At 39.7% G+C, this 25,215-nt stretch overlaps 1 protein-coding gene across 4 annotated transcripts in view; it reads left to right on the top strand.

The window, feature by feature from the left end:
* iqsec1b (IQ motif and Sec7 domain ArfGEF 1b) overlaps positions 1-25,215 on the top strand; it is a 484,326-nt gene that overhangs the window by 82,160 nt on the left and 376,951 nt on the right. Inside the window, exon 1 of one of the 4 annotated variants that reach the window (XM_072582221.1) lies at positions 12,368-12,384. The exons of the other annotated variants lie outside the window; for them this stretch is intronic. The gene's annotated coding sequence lies outside the window, so the exon portion shown is untranslated. Of the gene's footprint in view, positions 1-12,367; positions 12,385-25,215 lie in introns of those variants that run through there. 4 annotated transcript variants of the gene reach the window in all.

The following is a 25,215-nucleotide window of genomic DNA, read 5'->3' as shown; positions in this document are numbered from 1 at the left end:
AATAGTGAAGAAGGTGTTTGGTGTGCTTGCCTTTATTTGTCAGTGCATTGAATATAGGAGCTGAGATGCCATGTTGCGGCTGTACAAGATGTTGGTAGGAAGAATAGAGGCATGAACTATTTTCTAAATGGGGAGGAAATTCAGAAGTCTGAATTGCAAAGGGACTTGAGAATCCTAATCCAGGATTCTTTTAAGGTAAACTTGCAGGTTGAATTGATAGGATGGCAAACACAATGTTGGCATTTATTTTGAGAGGAGTAAAACATAAAAGCAGAGACGTACTTCCAAAGTGTTATAAGGCTTTCTTCAGAATACATTTTAAATATTGTGAGCAATTATGGGCCTGATATCTCTGGGAGGATGCACTGGTCCTCGATTGGGTCCAGGTAAGGTTCATGAGAATGATCCCAGGAATGAAAAGAAGGACTGAGACTATGTTCAATGGAGTTTTGAAGGATGGGGAGGAGGGGTGGGATCTAATTGAAACTTGCAGAATACTGAATGGCCTGCACAGAATGAATATGGGGAAAGTGTTTCTATTGATAGGAGAGACTAGGACCAGGGGGCATTGCCTTAAAGGGAAGACCTTTTAGAACAAAGATGAGGAGAAACTTCTTCAGATAGAGACAACAAAATTGCAGATGCTGGAATCTAAAATGGAGTAGACAGGCAGGAGACTGGAAGAACACAGCAAGCCAGGCAGCATCAGGAGGTGGAGAAGTTGACGTTTCAGTTGTAACCCTTCTTCTGGACTGGGGATGGGTGGGGGGGGGGGAAATGTGGGGGAGGTGGAGCTGCAGATAAAGGGGGAGGTGGGGCTAGGGTGGTGAAGTAGGGGTTGGAGAAGACCGGTAGCAATGGGAGGAATGGATTTGGTTGGTGGCAGGGAGGGGGAGGGGTTGGGAAAAGAGTTGGGCGATGGGGAGGGAGGTTATTTGAAAGTGGAGAACTCTATGTTGAGTCCTTCAGGCTGTAGGCTGCCCAGGTGGAAGATAAGGTGTTGTTTCTCCAATTGGCGCTGTGGTTTGTTTTGGCAATGGAGGATGCCAAGGATGATCATGTCGGAAAGGGAGTGGTTGGGGGAATTGAAATGAGCGGTGACTGGGAGGTCCAGTTGGCACCTGTGGACTCTTCTGCAATGCTCGGTGAGCCGTGAACCATCTTCAGCCAGAGAGTGGTGAATCTATGGAATTCATTGCCACGTAAGGTTGTTGAGGCCAGGTCATTGAGTATATTTAAAATAGAGAAGATAGGTTCATGATTGTGCAGGGCATCAAAGATTACAGGAAGAATTGCGTTGAGAAACTTAATAGCCATGATTGAATGGCAGAACAGACTCTGGGCCGAATGGCCTAATTTCTGATCCTGTGTCTTATGGTCTTGCAGACTACATGGGATAGACATGTTTTGAAAATTACTGTACTATAATTAAAAGGAGTTACTTGCAATCAGTTGTTATTACACTGCTGTTTGTTCAAGCAGTGGGGCCATGGTGGGGGCGCATGGGTCATTGCAGATGACCTGAAGCCAAGGACGAATGGAGATATGGCTGGCAACATGCAGCTGTGATAGTATCTACAGTAGTAACCTATTTTTGATAAAGAACCTCTGTCTGCCAATACCTGTGAATGGCTCTTAGGTAGATGCATAGTTAGTAAGTTCAAATATTTACAGTCATAGAGATGTACAGCATGGAAACAGACCCTTCGGTCCAACCCATCCATGCTGACTAGATATCCCAACCCAATCTAGTCCCACCTGCCAGCACCTGGCCCATATCCCTCCAAACCCTTCCTATTCATATACCTATCCAAATGCTTCTTAAATGTTGCAATTGTACCAGCCTCCACCATTTCCTCTGACAGCTCATTCCATACACGTACCACCCTCTGCATGAAAAGATTGCCCCTTAGGTCTCTTTTATATCTTTCCCCTCTCACCCTAAACCTATGCCCTCTAGTTCTGGACTCCCTGACCCCAGGGAAAAGACTTTGCCTATTTACCCTATCATAATTTTGTAAGTTTCTATAAGGTCACCCCTCAGCCTCTGATGCTCCAGGGAAAACAGCCCCAGCCTGTTCAGCCTCTCCCGAAAGCTCAAATCCTCCAACCCTGGCAACATCCCTGTAAATCTTTTCTGAACCCTTTCAAGTTTCACAACATCTTTCCGATAGGAAGGAGAGCAGAATTGCACACAATATTCCAACAGTGGCCTAACCAATGTCCTGTATAGCCGCAACATGACCTTGCAACTCCTGTACTCAATACTCTGACCAATAAAGAAAAGCATACCAAATGCTGCCTTCACTGTCCTATCTACCTGTGACTCCACTTTCAAGGAGCTATGAACCTGCACTCCAAGGTGTCTCTGTTCAGCAACACTCCCTAGGACCTTAGCAGGACTTATACACTTATTGATAAGATTTGCTTTCCCAAAATACCGCACCTCTCATTTATCGGAATTAAACTCCATCTGCCACTTCTCAGCCCATTGGCCCATCTGGTCCAGATCCTGTTGTAATCTGAGGCAACCTTCTTTGCTGTCCACTACACCTCCAATTTTGGTGTCATCTGCAAACTTACTAACTGTACCTCTTGTGCTCACATCCAAATCATTTATATAAATGGTGAAAAATCTAGGAATTTTGATCTTCCAAGAAATGAGATTTGAATGGGCTTAAATATGTTAACCATGCAGCAATGGCTCAGGGAAGGCCCCACCTCTGACTTTCACAGCTCTTCATCTCACCTGGCTTTAATATCAGACCACAGCTGGATATATTTTGGACTGATGTCATCAAGATAAACTTAAAAATGAGCTATATTTTGGTCAGCCATCTTAGAACTGATATTCTCATTTAAATTAAGGCAAGCAGACTCCCATCCATAAAAAAAATAGCCGCAAGTGCAGATATCCTGGAAACAGCTGAATTATGTTACTATATATAAAAAGATTAAATTATTTTAATTCCTGCTTTCATTTCACCAGCAATAATAACAATGCTGAAATTGTACTACGTATTGACAAACTCTTCAAAGTTTGGGAGATGATTTGTAGCTTGGGTGCTCATTGTTGTGGTTCTGTTCGCCGAGCTGGGAATTTCTCTTGCAAATGTTTCGTCCCCTGTCTAGGTGACATCCTCAGTGCTTGGGAGCCTCCTTTGAAACTCTAACCACACAAGACCATCTCTTTCAAAGGATGCAGACTTTGGTTCTTTAATGTTCCAGTGGTTATATATATACATCAGCATTGTTGCTAGAATTGTGTTCAATAACCACTTGTGTATCTGCTTGGCATCCAGCAAGAATAAGGATGATTCTGTTTAATTTTGTGTAGAAGTATTACCATTAGCAGAGAAATTTTATTTCCAAGTTTTGGAAGTAAAAACAGCATTTTCAAGTTGAAAGCTCATTTAATCAGATTTTTGAAGCAAGGGTATCTATGGAAAACATTCCCTCAGCTTTTCTCCATGGATGCTGCTTGACATGTTAGTTGTAGACTTTTGGGATTAGCTGTATATTCAAATCACTGCACTACTGAGTATCTTAATACTGTTTTATTATATTACGTTGTAACTAAATGCATAGAATTTGCAAGAGTTGAGTTAATATAATTTGACCTAGCACTTCTCATGCATTTCGGGATGTGTGCATTGCCAGCTGCAAAGGTGGTTAGCTGCAGTTTTGAACCAGTACAGTCCATGTTATGTAGTTGCACCCAAGTGCAGTTAGGGATGAGTTGTCGGATTTTAACCCAGTGATGACAAAAGAACAGCGATATATTTCCAAGTCAGGACAATGAGTGACTTGAAAGGTCGGAGTGTTCCCATGAACCTGCCGCCCATGTCCTTCCAGATGGAAATGATCATTGGGTTTGGAAGGTGGTGTCTAAAGATCTTTAGTGAATTACTACAATGCATCTCCTCCGTGATGGAGGCAGTGGATGTTTGTGGATGTGGTATTAATAAATTGGACGTCTTTTGTCCTGGATGGTTTCAAGCTTCTCAGGCGTGATTGGAGTTGCATTTGCCCAGGCAAGTGAACAATGTTCCATCACACTCCTGACTTGTGTCTTGTCGGTGGTGGATAGGTTTTGGGGAATCAAAGTGTTGTTCACTTTTTGGGGAATCCTAACCTCTGACCTGCTCTTGCAGCTATAGTCAATGACTAGTCTAGTTCAATTTCTGGTCAATGATACATCCTAGGATGCTGATCATGAGGGATTCAATGATGGTTAAACTTCTTGAATATTAAATGAAGATGATTAGATTCTCACCATGGAGATGGTAATTGCCTGGCACTTGTTTGTGTGGAATGCCACTCACCACTTCTCAGCTCAAGTCTGGATATTATCTGGTTTTGCAGTTATGGACTTGCTCAATATCTGAGGAGTAGCAAGTGGTGCTGAACATCTGCAAATTTCCCCACTTCTGATGTTGTGATGTAAGGAAGGTGATTGATCAAACAGGGTGAGATCACATTTGATTGTTGTGCAAATCCACCTGCTGTTGGGGGAAGGAAGTCTGGCCTACATGTGACTTAAGACATTCAACAATATTGTTAATCCTTAAATATCCTTGGAAATGACCTAGACAGCCACATGGTTGAATTAAACTGCGATTACATCCTGGGAGAGTTAAACTGGACAACATTGAATATTCCTACACCAAGTTGACTGGTACAATTCAAAAAGGTTGCTCACTATCACTTTGCTAAGGTAATTAGGGATGGGCAGTAAATACTAGCCTCCCCAGCAATACCCCAATGCCATCAACCGATAAATAAGATGAAGTAGAAGGGTGTGCAGATCAGTTACAATGAGAGCAGGCATAGCCACTAGCATTGAACATTTGGGCTGTGGTCTATTTCTATGCGTATTCTATATCATTATGATAAGTATATGATAGTTATAACTCATCAAAATTTATTCTTTGCAATCTACCAATTGAATGGAAGGGTTGTAAACAGCACAACCACCATGACTCCTGAACAGCATTTTTGCTAAATAATCTTTTCTGTGAAAGGAAGTGATGTAAAAGATGTGAATATAATGCTATCTTGCTTGGAATCCTTTCAAATTTCAAACTCCTGGAGATATTCTTATGTGACCACTTGCTCAAAATTTATGTCTGAATCTTCAACATGAACTAGAATTTGCAATTTTGACAGAACCAAGAATTGACTGTGGTACTTCCTTTTGCTGTTGGGTTCATGGTTTTTTCACTTCATTAAAGTGAGACTTCTGACCCAAAATAGTACCTTTCCTATTAGATGTGCTTACCTTCCCAATCAGTGTAGCTTCTCTCCTTCCTGTTGGATTTTCTTAGCTGCATGAATGGGTTTGAGGTATTGCTTTTTCAATAAGAACTGCTTTATCTTTTGTAGCATTCCTGGATTTATAATTCATTATTAATCTTTTTTTTGTAGTTACGAACGGAAGAATTTAGCAAAATTTTTCTGTTTTTCTCCTTGTCAATTTTGTTAAAACTTTAAGGCCCTGGTTCATAATTTTTATAAAAAGAACTTTGATCTGGTATATCATCAAATTTATGCAAAATACTTATCGATCTTTTATTAGCTGCTGTTAGGATTTTCAATTGTGATATGGCTGCTGCCTATATTCTGAGTGCCAGTTTAATCCTATTGTGCATTTGCAGATGCAGGAAGCTTTAAATCCCCTTGCAAAAGTGTGTGGGAGAGCAGTGATATGATTACGTGTGTCAAACAAATTATTGGTTTGTCTTCACACATTGCAGCAGGGCCATAGATTTAATCTATATGTTTAAGATTCTATTTGCTTGCAGTTATCACTTTACAAAGTCAGTTCCTCTTCACTGAATGCCCAGTTGCCTTCAGAATTGTATTTACTTATCAGGGATGCAGTTAAGCCAAATGGATTTTAATTGCATCATTTCTTGATGCAGGGAAAATACTGTATATAAGCACTTTAAAAGGAAAAACTGCTGATTTGTCATGATTTTTCAACTGAATATGTTCCTCCTTGTGGTATCTGTCTGACTAACCCAAAGTAACACAATTTTAGCAATTACAAATGAGGCATGTAATTTATTGGTGTGAATGTTCACATAATGGTCCTACAGTTGGTATGGCACTTGCTCCAGCTTCTAGATAGGAATTGATCATTTTATAAATTTGATCAGTTAAAACAATTGATCAGGTTTATGAATATTCATTGTCTGAAGTAATCACTTAAATTATGAGGACTAATTCCATAGCAAGTTATTTGGGACATGAAAGTGACAACATCTTGCTAGCTCTCAAGATTTGTAATTAATATATCTGCTATTTTGCTGAAGAAATTTGTGGTCTTTGTTTTTCACAAATAAGCAGGAAAACTTCAACATATTTTCTGAAGTATGAGAATTTTACATTCCCTTCATGATAAAACAATTCAGTTTAAAGATTGGTGATTTCTTAGATTCAAATCCATTTTTTTTTAAAGGTGACTTTCTGCTGGTTTCATTTACAGTTGGCCATAAGGGAGATACATGTGTACTTTTGAAGACAACCCAAACAAATGTCTTGATGGAAATTTTAAACTCATGGTGAATTGCAAGTCGCTCACCAATTTGACAGTGGTAAAGCAGTGGTCTCTTTCTACCTGCAATTGTGGTTGGCTGTGTTCCTTTTCATCTCTTACATCTATCTGCCTAATACAAATGTTAAAACTTTTTTTATATTTTAAAATAAAAAATTTTCCTGCCAACTTTGAAGGACTAGAATTGAACTTAATAGCATCTACTATTGTACTGAAATTTTCTTGCCAGTTATCCTCTAACTGGCTTCAGGATGTCTGTTTACCTGACTAACAGCTCTAAAGGGACAGACTTGATTAAAGACTTGCAACTGCATATCATATCCTTGCTCTTCAAATCAGATTACTGACAGAACAATGCCACAGGTAATCTTGTCTGTTGCATAATGATTATTCTATATTATTTAAGCCTGGAGCCCTACCAATTTGGAGTTTATTTCACCAGATCCAAGTCAAGACTCTGTATTTAATTGCTGTGTCAACAATTCAATTGCCAATCAAACTTTGCACTTCCTAACTTTGGTTGAAAGGATGTAACTTGTCATAACAGCTCACTATGATGTCATAACACTTAAGATTGTACTTGTATGTTGCTGCACTAGATTACAGGTAGAAAAGTGCTCTTTCCCAGTGTAAAAGGTTGGTGGGATGGAACATGAATTGGAGCAAGTCAGTGTCTCATTGGGTAAATATATATTTTTTTTCCAAAGCTAAAAGATCTCTCAACGCCTGATTATAGTCCAACAGGTCTATTTGAAAGTACAAGCTTTCGGAGCTCTGCTCCTTCATCAGGTAGCAACCGTGCAAGGTGAGTTAGAGGATAGGGTGTTTCTAAGTTAATTTTGTGATGAGGTATTGGCGTTTGGCTTTTCAGTGAGTGAGCAGTGCAGGTGCATGGCATTTTGGTCACAGAGATGCAAGGAAGTATTGTTTGGAGTATAGCTACCTCAGTGTTTAAAGCGTGACTTTAATATTTTATACTTTTCTGAGCTGGCTTTTTGGTTGTCATCCTTCTGTAGGTAGCTCTGCCATAGATGAGTGGGGAAGGGCAGTGACCATAGAAACCGGAGTCTTCCCTCCCTAATTGGATGAGCTTTTTAATTACCATCTCATTCGTAATCTCATGATGCCTTAGCCCCAAAGTTTCTGTGCCTGTAATATTCTGATAGTCGTGCAACTCCACCTGTTATAATCTTACTCTTCTTATTAATAGCTGTGCCTTCAGGCATTTTAGCTCCATCTCCTTTAATTCCCGCCTGCTATTTCTCTTCAGTTTGAGCTCAGTTGTTGCCAATAATGTTTTGATTTGCCTTGACACATTTTCTTGGTTAATATTAAACCTTCAAAACCTTTTCTTGAATTGTCTGTTGGTTTGATTTATTATTCATATTGCTGTTTGAGAGACCTTCCCATGTGCAATTTGTCTGCTTTGTTCTCTACAATACAACAGTGACTATGCTTAAAAAGTACTTCATGAGCTACTCTGGACAGGGGATTGGTTAGCTGACTTTGCTGGGCAGCTGGTTTCAAATGTATAGTGATGCTGACATCATAAAGGACTCTCGTTCTTGAGCTCCCTCCTTGCTGGGTGTGTGGTAACCCTCCAGTTAAGCTACTACCAATTGTCTCTCTCTGAGTATGATGCAGTAAGACAATGGCAATCTTAGCTTTACTTGGGGCATCTTGAGGTTGTGACAGGTGTTAAGCAATTAGCAGCCTGTCTGTTTTAAACCATTGCCTCTGTCTTCTGGTAAATTGCATATGATGCTTTTTTTAAAAAATCCATTAAACCTGATTTCTAGTTGTAAGTGCTCAGCTTTTTAATTAGTTGGTTTGCCTTTTTATTGCAGTCGGTGACTGTATCCATTTTTCATCTTCTGACTTTTTTTGAGAAACTTAATTTGATTTACATTCCTGCCTGCTGATTAGTATTCCTTCACTTATGATTGTTTTCATGAATTCAGTTGAATTCAATCAGGCTGAAATTTGCACAAGTGCTATACCTGAATGCTGTGTATTGTATATAGTTGTTCATCTTTTTTGAAAATGCTGTATGCGCAGAAATGTAATTACTGTTTCTATGATCAGAATTTGTTACCAATGCCTTATTTCATTCTTAATTAGTAAATAGGTGCAAGGCATAGAAACATCCATCCCCTGCAATGACTGAAGGCAGGCGAAGATGTGGTAGTGGTGTTGTGAAACATGGAAAATAGGAGCAAAAGTAGCCCAAATGGATTATTTGAGTTGTCACTGACATTAAAGATGACCATAGTCACTGCTGTATCTCAACACTATTTTCTTGCTGTCCCTTCACATGCCTTGATACCTTTTAGTCTCAAGAAATCTGTTTGTTTCTTAAATATATTCTGTGATTTAGCCTCCACAGTCTTGCCTGGTAGAAAATTCTTCAGGTTCACAGCCCTCTGAGTGAAGTTTTACCCTATCTCAGTCTGAAATGGTCTATCCTGTATTCTGAGATTATGGAGCTTTGATCTGGATATGTTAGCCAGAAACATCATCCCAACACCCACTTGTCCAGCCCTGTTAGAATTTTGTGCTTCAGTGACAGTCTGTCGATTTTTTTTTTGAACTCCAGTAAGTACCAACCTAGTCAACACAATTTCCCTTGTATGATAAGCCTGCTGTCCTAGGAATCAATCTGGCAAACCTTCACTGTATTCTAACTATGCTAAATATCTTTCCTTTGTTAAGGAGACCAACATGGCACATACGACACCAAGTCTGGCCTCACCAGGACTTGCAACTGCACTAAGAATTCCTTGCTCTGTACTCAAACCTTCTTGCAATGAAGGCCAACATACCATTTGCCTTCCGAATTGCTTGTTGCACCTACATGCTTTTTGGTGACCGGTTTGTAAGAGCACCTGGATACTGTTTTTGTGCATCTGAAACTGTCACCTGCTTTTCCTATTGACGTGGATAACTTCAGTTCTCCATGTTATATTGCATCTGTCATGTGCGTTCACACACTTGTCCTGATCATTGATATATTGTGACTAGCATTAATCATACATTCCACTCAAAGACCAATATATTCCTTCTATTGTTTGCTGTCTGCTAATCAAGTCCTAACTCATGCTAGTATTCTACAGCCAATCTCATATGTTTTGATTTTGCTTAATAACCTCTTATATGGGAATTGATCAAAAGCTTTGAGAATCCAAATCTGTCACATCCACTGAATCTCCCCCATCTATTTAACTGGTTATTTCCTTAAAATACTCCAATAGATTTGTCAAAACATCATTCCTCTTTCATAAAATCTATGCTGACTTTGTTTAATCCTGTTGGTATTTTCTAAGTGTCCTATTGTCACGTGCATGTAATAGACTCCAGTATTTCCCTACTACTGATGGTACTGTAGTCAGGCTGTAATTTCTCCTCCCCATGTGTCTTTAATCAGTGGTGAGTTCCAAACATTTGAGCAGTGTAACATGAAATGGAACACTCAATTGACCAAGTGTTAATTCCAGCTTGGAATAGTCACCTGGAACAACATACCATGATAATTCATTCACATTTTTTGATCTGAAATAATTTGTTTAACCAATAAGTTGACCAAAATGTTTAGGATGTTTAAAATTACTGCTATTTGTCCACACTAAACCCTATATCAAAGCATATTTGTATTGGTGCTGCTGGCAAATGTTAGCTTAGTGATATTGCTGTGTTTTGTTAACATTTTGCACATATTAAAATTTATCTATTAAACAGATTATAAATTAATTTAAATAAATGTTTAAAGGTTGATTGTTCACTTTGAAGGAGAAATGGGTTATCTTTTACGTAAGGTAGGAGGAAAATACAGTCCTGATCTTGTCAAACTTGTGGTGGACAGGGCTGTGTTCTAGCAGTTGTTTCATTTGTGGTTGAGAGTTTTTAAGGTATGTAGCAGAATGACTTTCCCCATCCTAAGAGATTCAGTTATAAATGTGATGTGAATGTGTACCCAAATGTGGCTGCAAAGAGTTGGACTGACTGCACTGATTTAGGAAGAACACTTTTATTGACACATCTCATTTTGTCAAAGCTTTCATATGAAGAGCATATCCAATTCCCTCCGCTGGACTTCCTGGATATAAAGAATATCAGTCTAGGAAAGTTTGTATCATGCTATTACGGTGCTTTCATTATGCTGAAGGTAAATATTCTTATGCAGAAACTGATATTTGTGGTAGTGACTGAAAGGCAATACACATTTGGGAGCAGTAACGTTCAGCTCCATGCCAAGCATGATTGGAATGAAAATAAAGCTAATACAAAATCTCAGCAATTTATGGGACTGCTGTTTCATCTGGTATGATGTATATCTGTGCAATGGTCAAGAAAGATGATTGTCGTGAATGTCCACCCACATCTGATACCCATTATGTTTTTAATGTTGGTTGATCAGAGTGCTGTGAAATACCTCTGCATTTCTTTTCCTCTTCTAACAAGGTTTTTTTTAACTGAGCAACCGAGAACTGCTACTTTCAAGATTTGGCAAATAGGGTGCACACAACTGAGCTAGCTGCAAGGTGAAATGTGACAAACAGTCTGAGGATTGAAATCACTTCAACAGTGGACTTAATATTCTGATGTGTGAATAAAGGCTAGAAAATGTTAGGGCACTGTCGATTAACTAGCAAAACTGGTTTAATAATACAACCTGCCAAGGGAAATATTTATCCAGGACCCAAACACTCCAAGTAACATGAGGAAAAACTATTTGCAGAAGCCTTGTACAAATGTTCATCGTTAATGGGAATGTTCACCTTGGCTGACAACATTGAGTGTGAGAAACGCAGTGGAAATTTTCAAGTCAAACAGACATTCATTTTCTAAATCTTTGAACTCCATTTTGAGTCTAGAAGACTGCAAATGCTTGTTTGGAAGATGAAAAGCTGTGTCTTGCATTTCCGTTTAACTTCACTGGAACACTAGCAGGCAGACAACAGAAATACGAGTGAGAGAGCAAGATGGCGAATTGAAATGGCAAGCAGCCAGAAACTCAAGATCTTGCTTGCAGATTGAACAGAGATGTTCTGCAAAGAAATCACTCATTCTGTGAAAGTGGCTTATTTGACTGTTACTTTTTCCTCTGTTCACAGGTGCTGCCAGACTATAGAGTCATAGAGATGTACAACACAGAAACTGACCCTTTGGTCCAAGTCATCCATGCTGACCAGATATCTTAACCGAATCAAGTCCCATTTGCCAGCACTTGGCCCATATCCCTCAAAACCCTTTCTATTCGTAAACCCACCCAGATGCCTTTTTAAATGTTGTAATTGTACCAGCCTCCACCACTTCCTCTGGCAGCTCATTCCATACACCCTCTGTGAAAAAGTTGCCCCTTAGATCCCTTTTATTTATTTCCGCTCTCATCCTAACCTATACCCTCTAGTTCTGGACCCTCCCTCTCCCAACCACAGGGAAGAGACTTTGTCTATTTATCCTATCATGCCCCTCATGATTTTATAAACCTCTAAGGTCATCCCTCAGCCTCCAACGCTCCAGGGAGAACAGCCTCAGCCTATTCAGTCCCTCCCTATAGCTTAATCTCTCCAACCCTGGCAACATCCTTGTAAATCTTTCCTGAACCCTTGCAAGTTGCACAACATCCTTCCGATAGGAAATGTTCAGCATATTTGAAATATCACAACATATTGTGTTTTTATTCTTTGTTAATTGCTGTGACGTTTAGCTGGTTATCTCACCTGCGTGGCGGCTGTGATTCCTAAACCTTGGCTGCACAAGTCACCACTTTATGGACTTGAGTACCTGGAGTACCTCCCCCATGAAGAAAGTGTTCACCTCAGGAAGTAAGTGGTCTTCAGGCACAGTGTATGACCTTTGGTGTCCCTTAACTATTGTATGATACCTAACTGCATCAGATATTTGCTAATTTTTTAAAATTTCACCATCTAACATCACTAATGTATTCCCATTCCATTGTATGATTTCTTTTGGTTAATTTTACACTGGTATTTATGGATCAGATAGAAGCTCAGTTACTGAATAGATTTTGTATTAAAATTTACTAGAAATTTTGATACTGCAAGAACCTTTTTTTAGAATTAGTTGTATAACATTGACTAGTAGCAAATATTGCTGTGTCTTTAGACACCAATAAGAATGTTTGGCATTCTTTTGACAGCAGTCATCAGTAGAAGAATGATTTGTGTTCTACAAATGAAACCAAGGATGCCAAACGTAAGATGGAGGAGGGGGGGAGGGGAGTGAAAAAAGCACTTCTGAGTTCATGGCTAAATAAAGATTTTTGCTGGAAAATGATAGTTGATTGTAGTTTGAAAAATTTTAATTCTGAAGTATAGGGCTGTCATGACTCCCATGTCTGCTCCTGATGCTGCATCATAGAGGAAAAAGAATCATTTTTCAAGAAAATAGTTTTAGTTGTGATAGATTGCACTGCTTAAGATGGAATGAAACTTAAATAGACGTGAATATGTGGGCAGCACGGTAAGGTGGTAGTGTATGACACTGAGACTATGTTCAAAGCAATTCTGCTTTTGTAGCTGTGCACCTCCATGGTGGGAGAAAGTTATTACTTGTCTGCAACCTATTAACAATCAAGTTGGCAGTCAAAAATATAACTATGACCAAAGAATAAATTTCATGGAGTAGAACAAGAGAGTACTATGGTTTCATTTATTTGGCAGAAGACTATATCAAAACTAGCAATGTAACAAGTTTTGAGGCTTGAATATTTTTGTCTTGTGCTGTGCGTCACGGACCATGCCCCCCACATCAACATTACATACAAAGTATCATTTTCATAAAACATATGTTCCCAACTGAATAAAGTATTAGTTTGTGAATAGTCAGAAGGTAGAATAGAAAAGGAACCAGCTAAATTAGTCGTCTTTCAGAAATAGTTTTGGCTGACACTCATTTCAAATTTAATTGCTACTATAGTATTTACAAGGTCAAGTTGAAAAAGCAGCATTTTGAAATACTTTTCTGGGTGAGTGTGAAGGCGACAGCAACTGCGGTCTGAGCATCCAGACAAATTGCTAAAGGGAACTAACCAGTCAGATAGCACTAATTCTAATATGCTATACACTTATGGCATTGTTAAACTAGACTGTAATATAGCAAATTTGGCAACATTCAACCACTATGCCCAGCATTAAACTGCCCATTTAGAAAGGCAGCCATTCACATAGCACCTTTAATATCATTTAAAAAAAGTATTCTTGGACCATAATAAAGCCAATTTAGGCACTGAACCCTATAAAGCATTTTTAAGGTAGATGTTCAGTAACTTGATAAAGAGGTCTTGAGAGTTTTCAGAGACAATAAGGGACTCCGAGAAAAGATGTTTTGTAAAGAAATTCCAGAGCTTCGGGCTTAGGTAGTGAAAAGGTACATCCAGTTGTAGACCAGTAAAAACTGGGGATGCTTGGGACCACTGTTAGGTGAGTGCTGATATCAGAAGTTTAGATATTTGTGGGGAGGCTATGGAGGATTTGGAAGTCAAAACATTTACTATTAGTCAGGCAATCTGAGTAAGTGACCACGAGATGATAAATGAGTGTAATCTAGTGCAAATGAAGACATGAGCAGCAAAGCATTGGATAACTTCAGTTTTGAAAAGAGTGGGACATGAGAGTCCAGCCCTGAAAAATTTGAGTCCACAAAATGAGAGTATAACAAATCAGCTGAGGCCGAACCAGGTTGGCCAATGTTAACCATGTTAAAGTCTTGATGACAGCACAGATGTGGTTAGAAGATATTCCCAGTTAAATACAACATCAAAAAAAACAATCTGGTGTCTCAAACTGTTGCCAGGTAGAGGGATTCTGTTGATAGCCAAATATCTGCTTGAATGACAACTGAGGATGATGGCTTTAAATTAGCTCGAAATCCGATGAAGCATGAGTGTTTACGCTGAGCTGGATGACAATGCAGAAGCATTGGACAAGGATACTGTGGATGGCTGGGACAAAGGGTGTAAACTAGTTAGGAAGGACAAAGAGCAATAGTTTACCATTGTCACAATTGTATGGAATGTCATTTGTGACTTGAAGAGCTGTTTTGGTATTGTGTACATTCCTTGGTCATAAAGGCATGGAGGAATGTTGCATGAAAAAAGGGTCAAAATCTAGACAGTCAAGATGATGCAGCGAGAAATGGACAGGGGAATAGTTCTTTCCAAATGGATACAGAAGGTAGGGGTGAAGTGTAGAAGGGGTAAGCATGTGGAATGCGATACAAGGAAGTGATCAAAGATGATTTCTGTAATAGACCAGTAAAACTTTGTTAAAGTACAAGGTGATAATCATGAATATGGTGAGAGATTAGATGCAGAGACTTGAGGAGGATAAGAGGAAGGCTGAGTTGAAATCACTTAGAATGAGAAGGTACTCGACAAGGGCTGGTGAGTAAAGTGGTAAAGGAAGCTTGGTGGCAATTTTTCTCATACTTGAGTGGGCAGTGGAGAGTGAGGGGGTGGACTTTCAAAGGGGGAGGAAGTGCTAGAGGTGTAGGGGCTATGTCTGAAACAGGTTTTCTTCCTGAAGATGGTAAAGTAGCCATTTAGCCATATTTTCTTGTGTTGTGAAGTGATAGAATAGATTAATTGAGTCTTGGGTGTGCTCACTTTAAGCCTACCATCACCGTCCAACTTGCAAAGTACACTATATTTCCCAATAACAGGTGAAGCCCATCCTTTTATTTTGTGATTGGCTTCAAGATTACTAATTACGCTGAAATCAGTCTCTGTCTTCCTCATGCAATATCCCGTGGTGTTGAACATACCAGTAATTAGGCTGTGGATCAGTCATTGTCAAACATTGATTTCAAAGCAGTGTCCTGTTGATTCGTCAAAAAAGACTTTCATCACTAGTTAAAGTTCATTTTATTAGGCTGACAAAATATGGAAAATTGTGCACATACGGCAAATATATTTAGTCTGTGTGCAGTATATTTCTAGTTTGACTTCTAAGCTATCCGATTCAGCTATTAGCTGTCCCCAGAGTTTGAAGTAATCTTCTATCTTCTCATTTAATATTTGAGAAAACTTATAAGACTGAAGAATCTTAAGTGATATGAATATTCAATTTTTATGATCTGTTTTTCTCCTGCTCCCCCTATGTATATCTATTTTCTATTGACTTCCAATGGCTTTCCATCTTACAGCATAACTATTAAATCGGCCTCTAATGAAATTAAATGTCAGATGCTGGAAATTTGAAACAAAAGCTGAAATTACTGGAGAAACTCCAGTCTGACAACATCAGTGGAGGGAAAGCGTTAAAGTATCAAGTCAGAACTAATTGTCCTTTTTTACCATCTGTCGTCATCTATACGTCTGGCTTTTTTTCTTCCAGCTCCTTTATGACCAATTAGTGGGACAGTTTTCAATACCATCATCCTTAGACTCTGAAATGTGTGTCATAGATGGATATTTTAACCACCCAAAAAGGCATGGCTGGGTTACAAGTATGTTAAACATCTGAATAATTACCTCAGCCTTCAAACTCCTGGTATTAACAGGAGGAGGCAACTGACCTCTACCCAGGTGGCAAGCTGGCAATTGAAACATCATGAGACTCTATTTCATTAGCTTCTGTTTCTAGGCACTTGGGTTTCCTGTGCTTAGGAAACCTGGCAAATAGAGGAAGATGAGCAAGTGGCTGTAGGAGGCAAATGTGTTTCCACGTAACCTGCTGGATCTCGAATGCCTCCTTGACCTGCAATCCCACTCCTCTAGGTACTGGACCTTTTCTGATCACTCCTCCCACCTCCATCTTTGATCTCTCATGTCACTGGTCACTGCAATCTCCTGTACCATACCCCAAAGCTCAGAACTACCTGGACCTTAGGCTTCCTGCCAGTGCTTCCTGAGTGGAGGCCCAATCTGTCAATTGGGCAGACTGCTGTGTAAGGATGAATTATGTTACCTGCTGCAGACTCCAGTGTGTGGGGAGCACAGACTTCCAGGTTAGCATTTCACTGTTCTGACACTCCCCCCAACTCAAACATCCACTCAAATTAAGCAAGAAGTTGCATTCCCTGATAAACTTAACCCACCTTCTAATTTCTTCTTGTGATTCTGGTTGAGCAAAATTAGATTGCTAAGAACGTGATCAGTTTCAGCCAGCTGTCCAGTATTCTTCGATTCCACTGTTTTTGACCTCACTGAAATCATGAAATTGCCTGAGAAATTATTTTCTGTTTTTGTTTTAACAGTTGTCAGTAGGATTTGATTGAAAAGCTTAAGGAGCCTTTACAGTTGTTGTTCTTGTGTTTTCTGAATGTTAATTCATGATAAATTGGTGCAAACATGATGCTCAGTGTAACTGTCAAAACATGTTGCATGAAAGTTCACTCTAATGTTGCATCTGCTCAAACTAATGTTCAATTGAAATAATGTGTGCTGTATTGCTGAGGGGCTTTTAGTTCCCTTGTAATCCTTTTACAGTAAGAGGATGATGATCAGGAGCCCAAGCAACAATTTGGATGAAACAAATGGAATTGCAGCTGGAGTGATATGAGCTAGATTACTGGTGTCCTCAACTTCCTAAAACGTGCTGAATGTCTGAGACACTTCCCCTTAGAATACCAAATTACCAGTGTATAAGGGAACTTTGTTTTTACAGGGAGGTTGTCAGTGCAACACCATCTCTTGACAGCAAGAGCTGCAGTAAGTTGTACAGCAGTGCATCAGTCAGTCAAGGTCCCTAATCCTAAAATTGCTACTCTTCCATTTGTTCTAGGATACCATAGGGAAATTTTCTCACATCAGCAAGTCTGCAGTTGTCCTTGCATTGAACAGCTGACCAACGCTTTGTTTGTATGAACAAATTGTTTCTTCACCTTTTGGAAGTCCAGAAACACAATAGACTTTTTATTATTTGCACAGCGTTTCTCTTCCCCTGCTGAATCTGATGTCACTGACTACACTCATGTTGACCTGCCAAATGCCACTGCAATTGTGAACTACAAGCACTTCCATGAGGTAAAAACAATGACTGCAGATGCTGGAAAGCAAATACTGGATTAGTGGTGCTGGAAGAGCACAGCAGTTCAGGCAGCATCCAACGAGCAGCGAAATCGACGTTTCGGGCAAAAGCCCTTCATCAGGAATAAAGGCAGTGAGCCTGAAGCATGGAGAGATAAGCTAGAGGAGGGTGGGGGTGGGGAGAGAGTAGCATAAGAGTACAATGGGTGAGTGGGGGAGGAGATGAAGGTGATAGGTCAAGGAGGAGAGGGTGGAGTGGATAGGTGGAAAAGGAGATCGGCAGGTTCGACAAGTCCGGACAAGTCAAGGAGACAGTGCTGAGCTGGAAGTTTGAAACTAGGATGAGGTGGGGGAATGGGAAATGAGGAAGCTGTTGAAGTCCACATTGATGCCCTGGGGTTGAAGTGTTCCGAGGCGGAAGATGAGGCGTTCTTCCTCCAGGCGTCTGGTGGTGAGGGAGCGGCGGTGAAGGAGGCCCAGGACCTCCCTGTCCTCGGCAGAGTGGGAGGGGGGAGTTGAAATGTTGGGCCACGGGGCGGTTTGGTTGATTGGTGCGGGTGTCTCGGAGATGTTCCCTAAGGCGCTCTGCTAGGAGGCGCCCAGTCTCCCCAATGTAGAGGAGACCACATCGGAAGCAACGGATACAATAAATGATATTAGTGGATGTGCAGGTAAAACTTTGGATGTGGAAGGCTCCTTTAGGACCTTGGATAGAGGTGAGGGAGGAGGTGTGGGCGCAGGTTTATACAGTTCCTGCGGTGGCAGGGGAAAGTGCCAGAATGGGCACTTCCATGTCAGTAGTGCTGTGTGACCAGCAGTATGTGGAGTTCTGTACCTGCTGTCCTGACTGCTGCCACAACTGGTTTATGTGGCAGCATTTCCATGGCTTTGCACCTTAAACCTTGCACTCTTAGCTTGTGACTCTTTTTTTTATTATTAAGAATTGACATTCATTTGCTGAAATCTATTATAATCTGATTTTATTTTAGTTGTAGATATTGTTGAATTAATAGCAACATGAGCATTAGGTAGCTAAATCCTGCGATCTGCTGAGTGCCATGGTTTGAGTCAGCTGGTATGCCAATAAAGCATCAAAGTACTCAATGGTACCTACTTCTGAATAGGTCTGGTAACCAAACACACAGATTTCATGTGCTGCAGCAATCATCCAGCTCTGCTTACCTGGTCATTTCCCATAGTTTTGTAGTGTCTTTCTCCTGTAGATTGACAAGGGTAGCCTCTGTTCTAGTTCTGCCCGTGCCTGATTTGTGCCAAAGTTTCTCTTGCGAGAATAATGGACATTGGTTAATGTGTGCCCTAGTTAAAAGGATCCTCATGCAATCTGCATGATGAAATAAAACTCTAGCCAGTGTGACCACTAGTGAAACCTAAGTATGTGGGCAGTAATAGGTTTTTAGTGAATGCCTTTTAATAAGAGATGTAGTGAAGTATTTCCTGCTAAAAGTTCAATGGTTAGCACTGTTGCCTCACAGCGCCAGGGACCTGTGTTCGATTCCAGCCTTGGGTGACTATGTGGAGTTTGCATGTTCTCCTCGTGTCTGTATTGGTTTCCTCAGGGTGCTCCAGTTTTCTCCCACAGTCCAAAAATGTGCAGGTTAGGTGGGCTGGCCATGCAAAATTGTCCTGTACTGTCCAGGGCTGTGCAGGCTAGATGGATTAGCCATGGTAAATGTGGGGTTATGAGGATAGGGTGGGTGGGATGTTCTTTGGAGGGTTGGTACAGATTCAATGGGCCAAATGACCCCTTTCTGCACTGTCGGGATGATATGAATGCAATGATTTTGATTCATCCTGCTGGGAACAGTGCAGTCGCTTGGGCTTTGAAGGTAAAATGGAGGCTGATCTTGGCAGTGGTAGATCAGTTTTATATTTGTTTTATCTGCCTCACCAATTTCTAGTACATTTTTTGCTATTTCTTAAAATATGCATTGAATATTTTGCGTTGAAACAAGATCTCCTTTTTGCTGATGATTTTCTTATCTCGATTTCACTCCAGAGAACTTCTAGAAGCCAGATATTAGTCACTTTGCTGCTATTTTCTTCTTTTCTTCGTGTTTATGCCGGCCTTTTAGAAGAGATTGCCCAACCAACTTTCCTGATCACTTAATAAATAAGCTGTCTCTTGGGAGTAGTGTTTAATGCTATCAAATCTAACTGAAAAGAAGACAAATTTACATAGAAATTAAAATGTGTCCAAAGGCTGTATAGCTCAACCAGTGCATGTGTTGTACTTCTACATAAGTAGCAACATTAATCCCTTGTAACTGATTTTTCCTAGACCTTTAAGTAAGTTGGGTATGTACAAAAATTGCAATTAGGCCAAGCTGACAACTTGGCAAATACCTCCTCCACAGAAGAAACATTTTTTTTTTAGTGAAATTTAACATTTGTTATGATCCCAAATATGAATCATTTATCGATGTGCCAAGGTGAAAATTGCTTGCTCTTGTTCCTTAATTATTTCAAAAAATTCACAGTGGAAAAAGGAGTGAAATAGAACAATAAAAATGCGCCTCTTGTTGTTTTGTGGTTCAAAATTAATGGCCATTCACATTCAGATAAAAATATTGCAGGTATTTCTTGTCATTTAATTCTATTTATGAATTCCAGCATGATTTATGTGACAGCTCATCACTATCGTCAAAGTCCAGAAGTAGATGCTGCTTTCTTTCTAGTGTCTAGTTACAGGATGTGGATGCACTGCATAAATCTCTTGTGGATGCAGTAGCATGTCTCTTGGCAATTTAGAACTCTGCCTGCTGTTTACCATCAAGGAATGCACCATTTTTATTCTGTTCTGTTTGTGACATGACACAAACTGAAATAGACATTTTGTATTTTGACTGACCAGCTTTTGATAGAACATAATCTTGCTTTAGGCAGTTGTTTTCTGTGAAGGAGTCAGCAATTTTTCAGTCTTACAAATAACATTGGATCTGTTTTTGGTTGTGTTTGCATTTTTTTTAAAGATTTCTTTGGTCACTCAATTAAAAGTAATTATTCACAGGTCTTGTCAGCTGAAGGTAGCTGGTGTATAGCTTTCTGATCAGTATTTACGTTAACTAAGAAATTGCCATGATGTTGTTTTTCTGCCAATCATTGCAGCACATATTGATTCAATTGGGAATCATAAAAAAACAGCAGTCTCTTTTAAATATCCGTTTATGCCTATATGGTATTTTTAAACTGTTATCTTCATTCCTCCATTGAGATTTTAGCCAACTTGAAGGAGTATTACCTCCCTTGTGAAGCATCATGCAAAACTTCTATTCAAACATACTTTTGTGATGATGGTCTGATGACTCAATAATATTGTCAAATTCGTGAGTTCCTGAAGTGTTAATTCTTTAGAAATGAAACGCAGTTGAGATAAAAATGGACAATTAGTAAGCATAGGTGTGGTATTGGAAAGAGAAAATGATAACTCCACTGAATCACCTTGTCACAATTTGAATGCTGCAGAAGTCAACTTCCTATACACTCAAAATAATGGACAGGGGATTTGAATTTTTTAAATTTTAAAGAGCATCTGGGAATGAATTTGATTTTAGATTATTTGAAATAGATATCTAAAGGAAATATGAACTCTAACAGCATGCAAATCCCTGTTTAGTGTTACGCAGGAATATGTATTTCCTATGTATATTCCATTAATGTTTGAGAATTTTTTTGTTCAGATTTCAAAATAAATCAAAATATGGAAGTTTTATTCTGATTCCAATTATAATTGAGCATGATGGATACTTTAAGGTGTTGATTATAAGTGTTAAGTAAATGGCATTTTAACCAGAATATTCCAGTTAAATTAACTGCATCAATTTATGGATAACTGGTTCTGTCACTAGTTAAATAGTTGACTGGGATTGTAGTAGAAAATTGTGGAGAATCTTTCTTGGTATGAAGTGAATTCTACAGCTGTAATTGATATTTTAAATTTGTTCAGATGTGTTCTGAGGCACTTCTGCAGCAGGTAGGACTTTAATCTAGATTTTCTGACCCAAAGATAAGGACTCTGCAGCTGTGCCACAAGAACCCTTCTTGAGCTAATGAATGTTTGTATAGATTGGTGAATCTGCTGATGAAGTGAATACTTATGCAGGTGTGTAACTTATTTCTGTAAGTAGTGCAAATTTTAAGGTCAGCCATTTGTTTTCCCTCTGGGTCAGTGGTGCTGGTATAGCCATTTTTTTTTTACAGATGCTAATTTAAAATGATTTGACTTTCATCCAAATCGGTCACAGTGATCAACTTGAGAGTTGTGGTGTCATTATGGTTCATAAGACTTATTTGACCCATTTGAGTCCCTGCTGTCTATTTTAAAAAAGAATCTATTTTCTGCCCTTGGATAATTTGTTTTCATTCAAGTTGACACTGAAACCCCATTTCCCCCCCCCCCCCCCCTTAACCCTTGTGCCATGAGCCTCAATCAGTGTTTGATGTGGTACTTTGTCTGTATTGATTTGAAAAAAAGTGACTGTCAACATCCATTGCATTCCCTTTTACAACACCCTCTGCATTTGATAAATACGATTGATTAACAATTTACCCTTGAATGAATTGTGCTGATTGTCCTGAATTAACTGAACCTGCTCTGTAATTGTAACAAAGTCAGCCAGCTGGTTTTCAGAATGAGTTCTCTGATTGGGATTGTTAATCTGGTACAATCTGGGAGCTCTGGCTGACATAAAAGGGTTGAGATGTTAAGGATACTGGCACTCTGCCTGACTCTGTATGAGGCAAAAGTGAGGACTGCAGATGCTGGAAATCAGAGGCTAGATTAGAGTGGTGCTGGAAAAGCACAGCAGGTCAGACAGCATCTGAGGAGCAGGAAAATCGACGTTTCGGGCAAAAGCCATTCATCAGGAAGGGCTCTGTGGCAGGATTATAGTCAAGGATTGTTCATGTATAAATAAAGGGTGACTAAGTGACAGGATACTGGCCTGTAGAGAGTCATTTCATACTCCAAGTTTCTGTTGTCATGTCTCCCCCTCGATTATTGTTTCTACATTCTACTCTTAAACTGACTGGCCTGTGGTTACTAGGCAACTTCACCAAAACCAAGGAAGATTAGAAGATATGGCCTGCCTTTCCACTCTTAGTACTAGCCCAGATACTCCTGTCTGTGAATCTAATGTTTGTATCTGACCTGAGCTGAAATAATATTGTTAGATTCTTCAATACCAAGTTACCCATGTCTAACTGTTTTATTATGAGGGATAACATCATAATTTGCCGAATCAGGTAAAGGTATCCTGTAAGAGGCCCATCATGCCATTGATCCATAACGGAGAGGGAATGCACATTCTATCCCTGCTTGCTCAGATTTTGATCTGATGCTTCCATAGCATCATAGTCACAGTGCACAGAAGCAGACCCTTAAGTCTAACTCATCCGTACTGACCAGGCATCCAATTGAAGCATGTTTTATTGTCAAACACTGTTGTTACTACATATGGACATACATTCATCAACCATTGCATTCTCTCTTGTTTCCTGTCACTGATCTAATTTTGAATTGACCTCATTGCCTTTTCCTTTATTTCATGGGCTTTATGAAGATGTTTGCATTAAACCAAGACTCTGAAAGTCAGGGTCATCCTTAAGAAATAAGGAATTACCCATTTCAAGCAGATGAGGCAAACTTTTTTTTTAAGGTTTGAGTCTTTGGAACACTCTCTGAAAAAATGGTGAAAAAATATTTGAATGTTTTTAAAGGCAGAGACTGGTAGATTCTTGATAAGAAAGGGAATGAAAGGCCATCAGGGTAATTGGAACTGTGGGTTTGAGGTTACAGTCAAGTCAGCTGTAATCTTATAAAAATGTAAAGCAGGCCTGAGATGCCAGATGGCTTACTTCCTGATTGTATGTTCATAAACTTGCCATAAGATTCTTCTCTTTAGGATTCCTAAATGTTCAGTTCTTCCAACTATTGAAAAAAACCTGTACAGCATAGAAAGACATTTCAGACCATCAGGCTGATGCTGGTTATCAAGCACCTTTTTAAAAAGAAAATCCACTCATTGGATGTGGGCATCACATTTTGGCCAGCATTTATTGCCCAATGCTCATTGCCCTTGAGATGGTGATGTGCTGCTGCCTTGAACAACTGTAGTTGATTTGGTGTAGGTAGACCCACAATGATATTGGAGAATGAATTTCAGGGTATTGACTTGATGACATTGAAGGACTGCTGTATGTTTCCAAGTCAGGATGGTGAATGGTTTGGTTTGAGAAAAGAAATTGCAGGTAGTGTTCCCATCTATCTGTTGTTCATATCCTTGTAGATTGAAGTGGCTGTGGGTTTGAAAGGTGCTATCTAATGATCTTTGGTGATCTACTCTTGTTGCATTTCCCAGCCCTTGGCCCGTAGCTTTGAATGCTGTGGCACTTCAAGTGATCATCACCGACACTGATTTTCACTCACAAAAGTCACCCTCTGCCTTGTGTCGGTAAGTCCATTTTGGATCCATGTCCTAGGTGCTATGGGTTCTTGATGACCACTTTCCATATGAGATCTTGTCAAAAGCCTTTGTGAGGTCCACCTACACTGTTCTACCTTCATCTGTGCACCTCGTCACCAATTCAATAAATTGAATCAAATTTGTTAAACATGATGTCCAGCTTTTCCCAAGAAAAAAAAAATTGCATTGGCTCTCCTTAATTAATCCTTGCCTCTCCAAATGGAGATTTATTCTGTCTCTGAATTGTTTCTGATAGTTTCCATACCACTAACATTGGACTCGCTGGTCAAGAGTGCCTGGTTTATTCCTACCAACATTCTTTAATATTAGTACCATATTACCTGGCCTGTCCTCCAGTTCTCTGGCAGGATTGAAAATTAATGTCAAGGCCTCTGAAAATTCCTTCCTTGCCTCTCACAGTAGCATAGGAACTTATCCAATGTTGAGGCTAGTAGTGCCGCCGCCTTCTTGCTTGTAATTTGCTCAACGATGTCCTTAAAGTTATCCTTATTGATTTTATATACCTAATGTCATCCTTCTCTAAAGTGATTGATTACAGATGCAAAGTATTCATTTAAATCCTCACTGATGTCTTCCAGCTCTGAGTTTGCCACTTAGGTCTCTCTTTCCCTGATTATCCTCTTGCCCATAATGTAGTGGTGAATTTTGCTTTTTTTTTCCTGCCGATGTGTTTTCTTGTTGCTGCTTTCCTAACTTTTTTTAATTAATGCCCACTGACTTTCTGCATTGAACAGGCTTCTTAAAACTGTTTTGGTTCTGTTCGCCGGGCTGGGAATTTGTGTTGCAGACGTTTCGTCCCCTGTCTGGGTGACATCCTCAGTGCTTGGGGGCCTCTTGTGAAGCGCTGCTGTGATGTTTCCTCCGGCATTTATGGTGATTTGTATCTGTCGCTTCCAGTTGTCAGTTCTAGCTGTCCGCTGCAGTGGCTGGTATATTGGGTCCAGATCGATGTGCTTATTGATTGAATCTGTGGATGAGTGCCATGCCTCTAGGAATTTCCTGGCTGTTCTCTGTTTGGCTTGTCCTATAATAGTAGTGTTGTCCCAGTCGAATTCATGTTGCTTGTCATCTGAGTGTGTGGCTACTAAGGATAGCTGGTCATTCCTAGAGGCATGGCAATCATCCACAGATTCAATCAACAAGCAAATCGACCTGGACCCAAT

This window comes from Chiloscyllium punctatum, chromosome 12 (assembly GCF_047496795.1).
Source record: "Chiloscyllium punctatum isolate Juve2018m chromosome 12, sChiPun1.3, whole genome shotgun sequence".
Classification (NCBI taxonomy): domain Eukaryota; kingdom Metazoa; phylum Chordata; class Chondrichthyes; order Orectolobiformes; family Hemiscylliidae; genus Chiloscyllium; species Chiloscyllium punctatum.
This window is presented reverse-complemented; position numbering and strand designations above follow the sequence as displayed.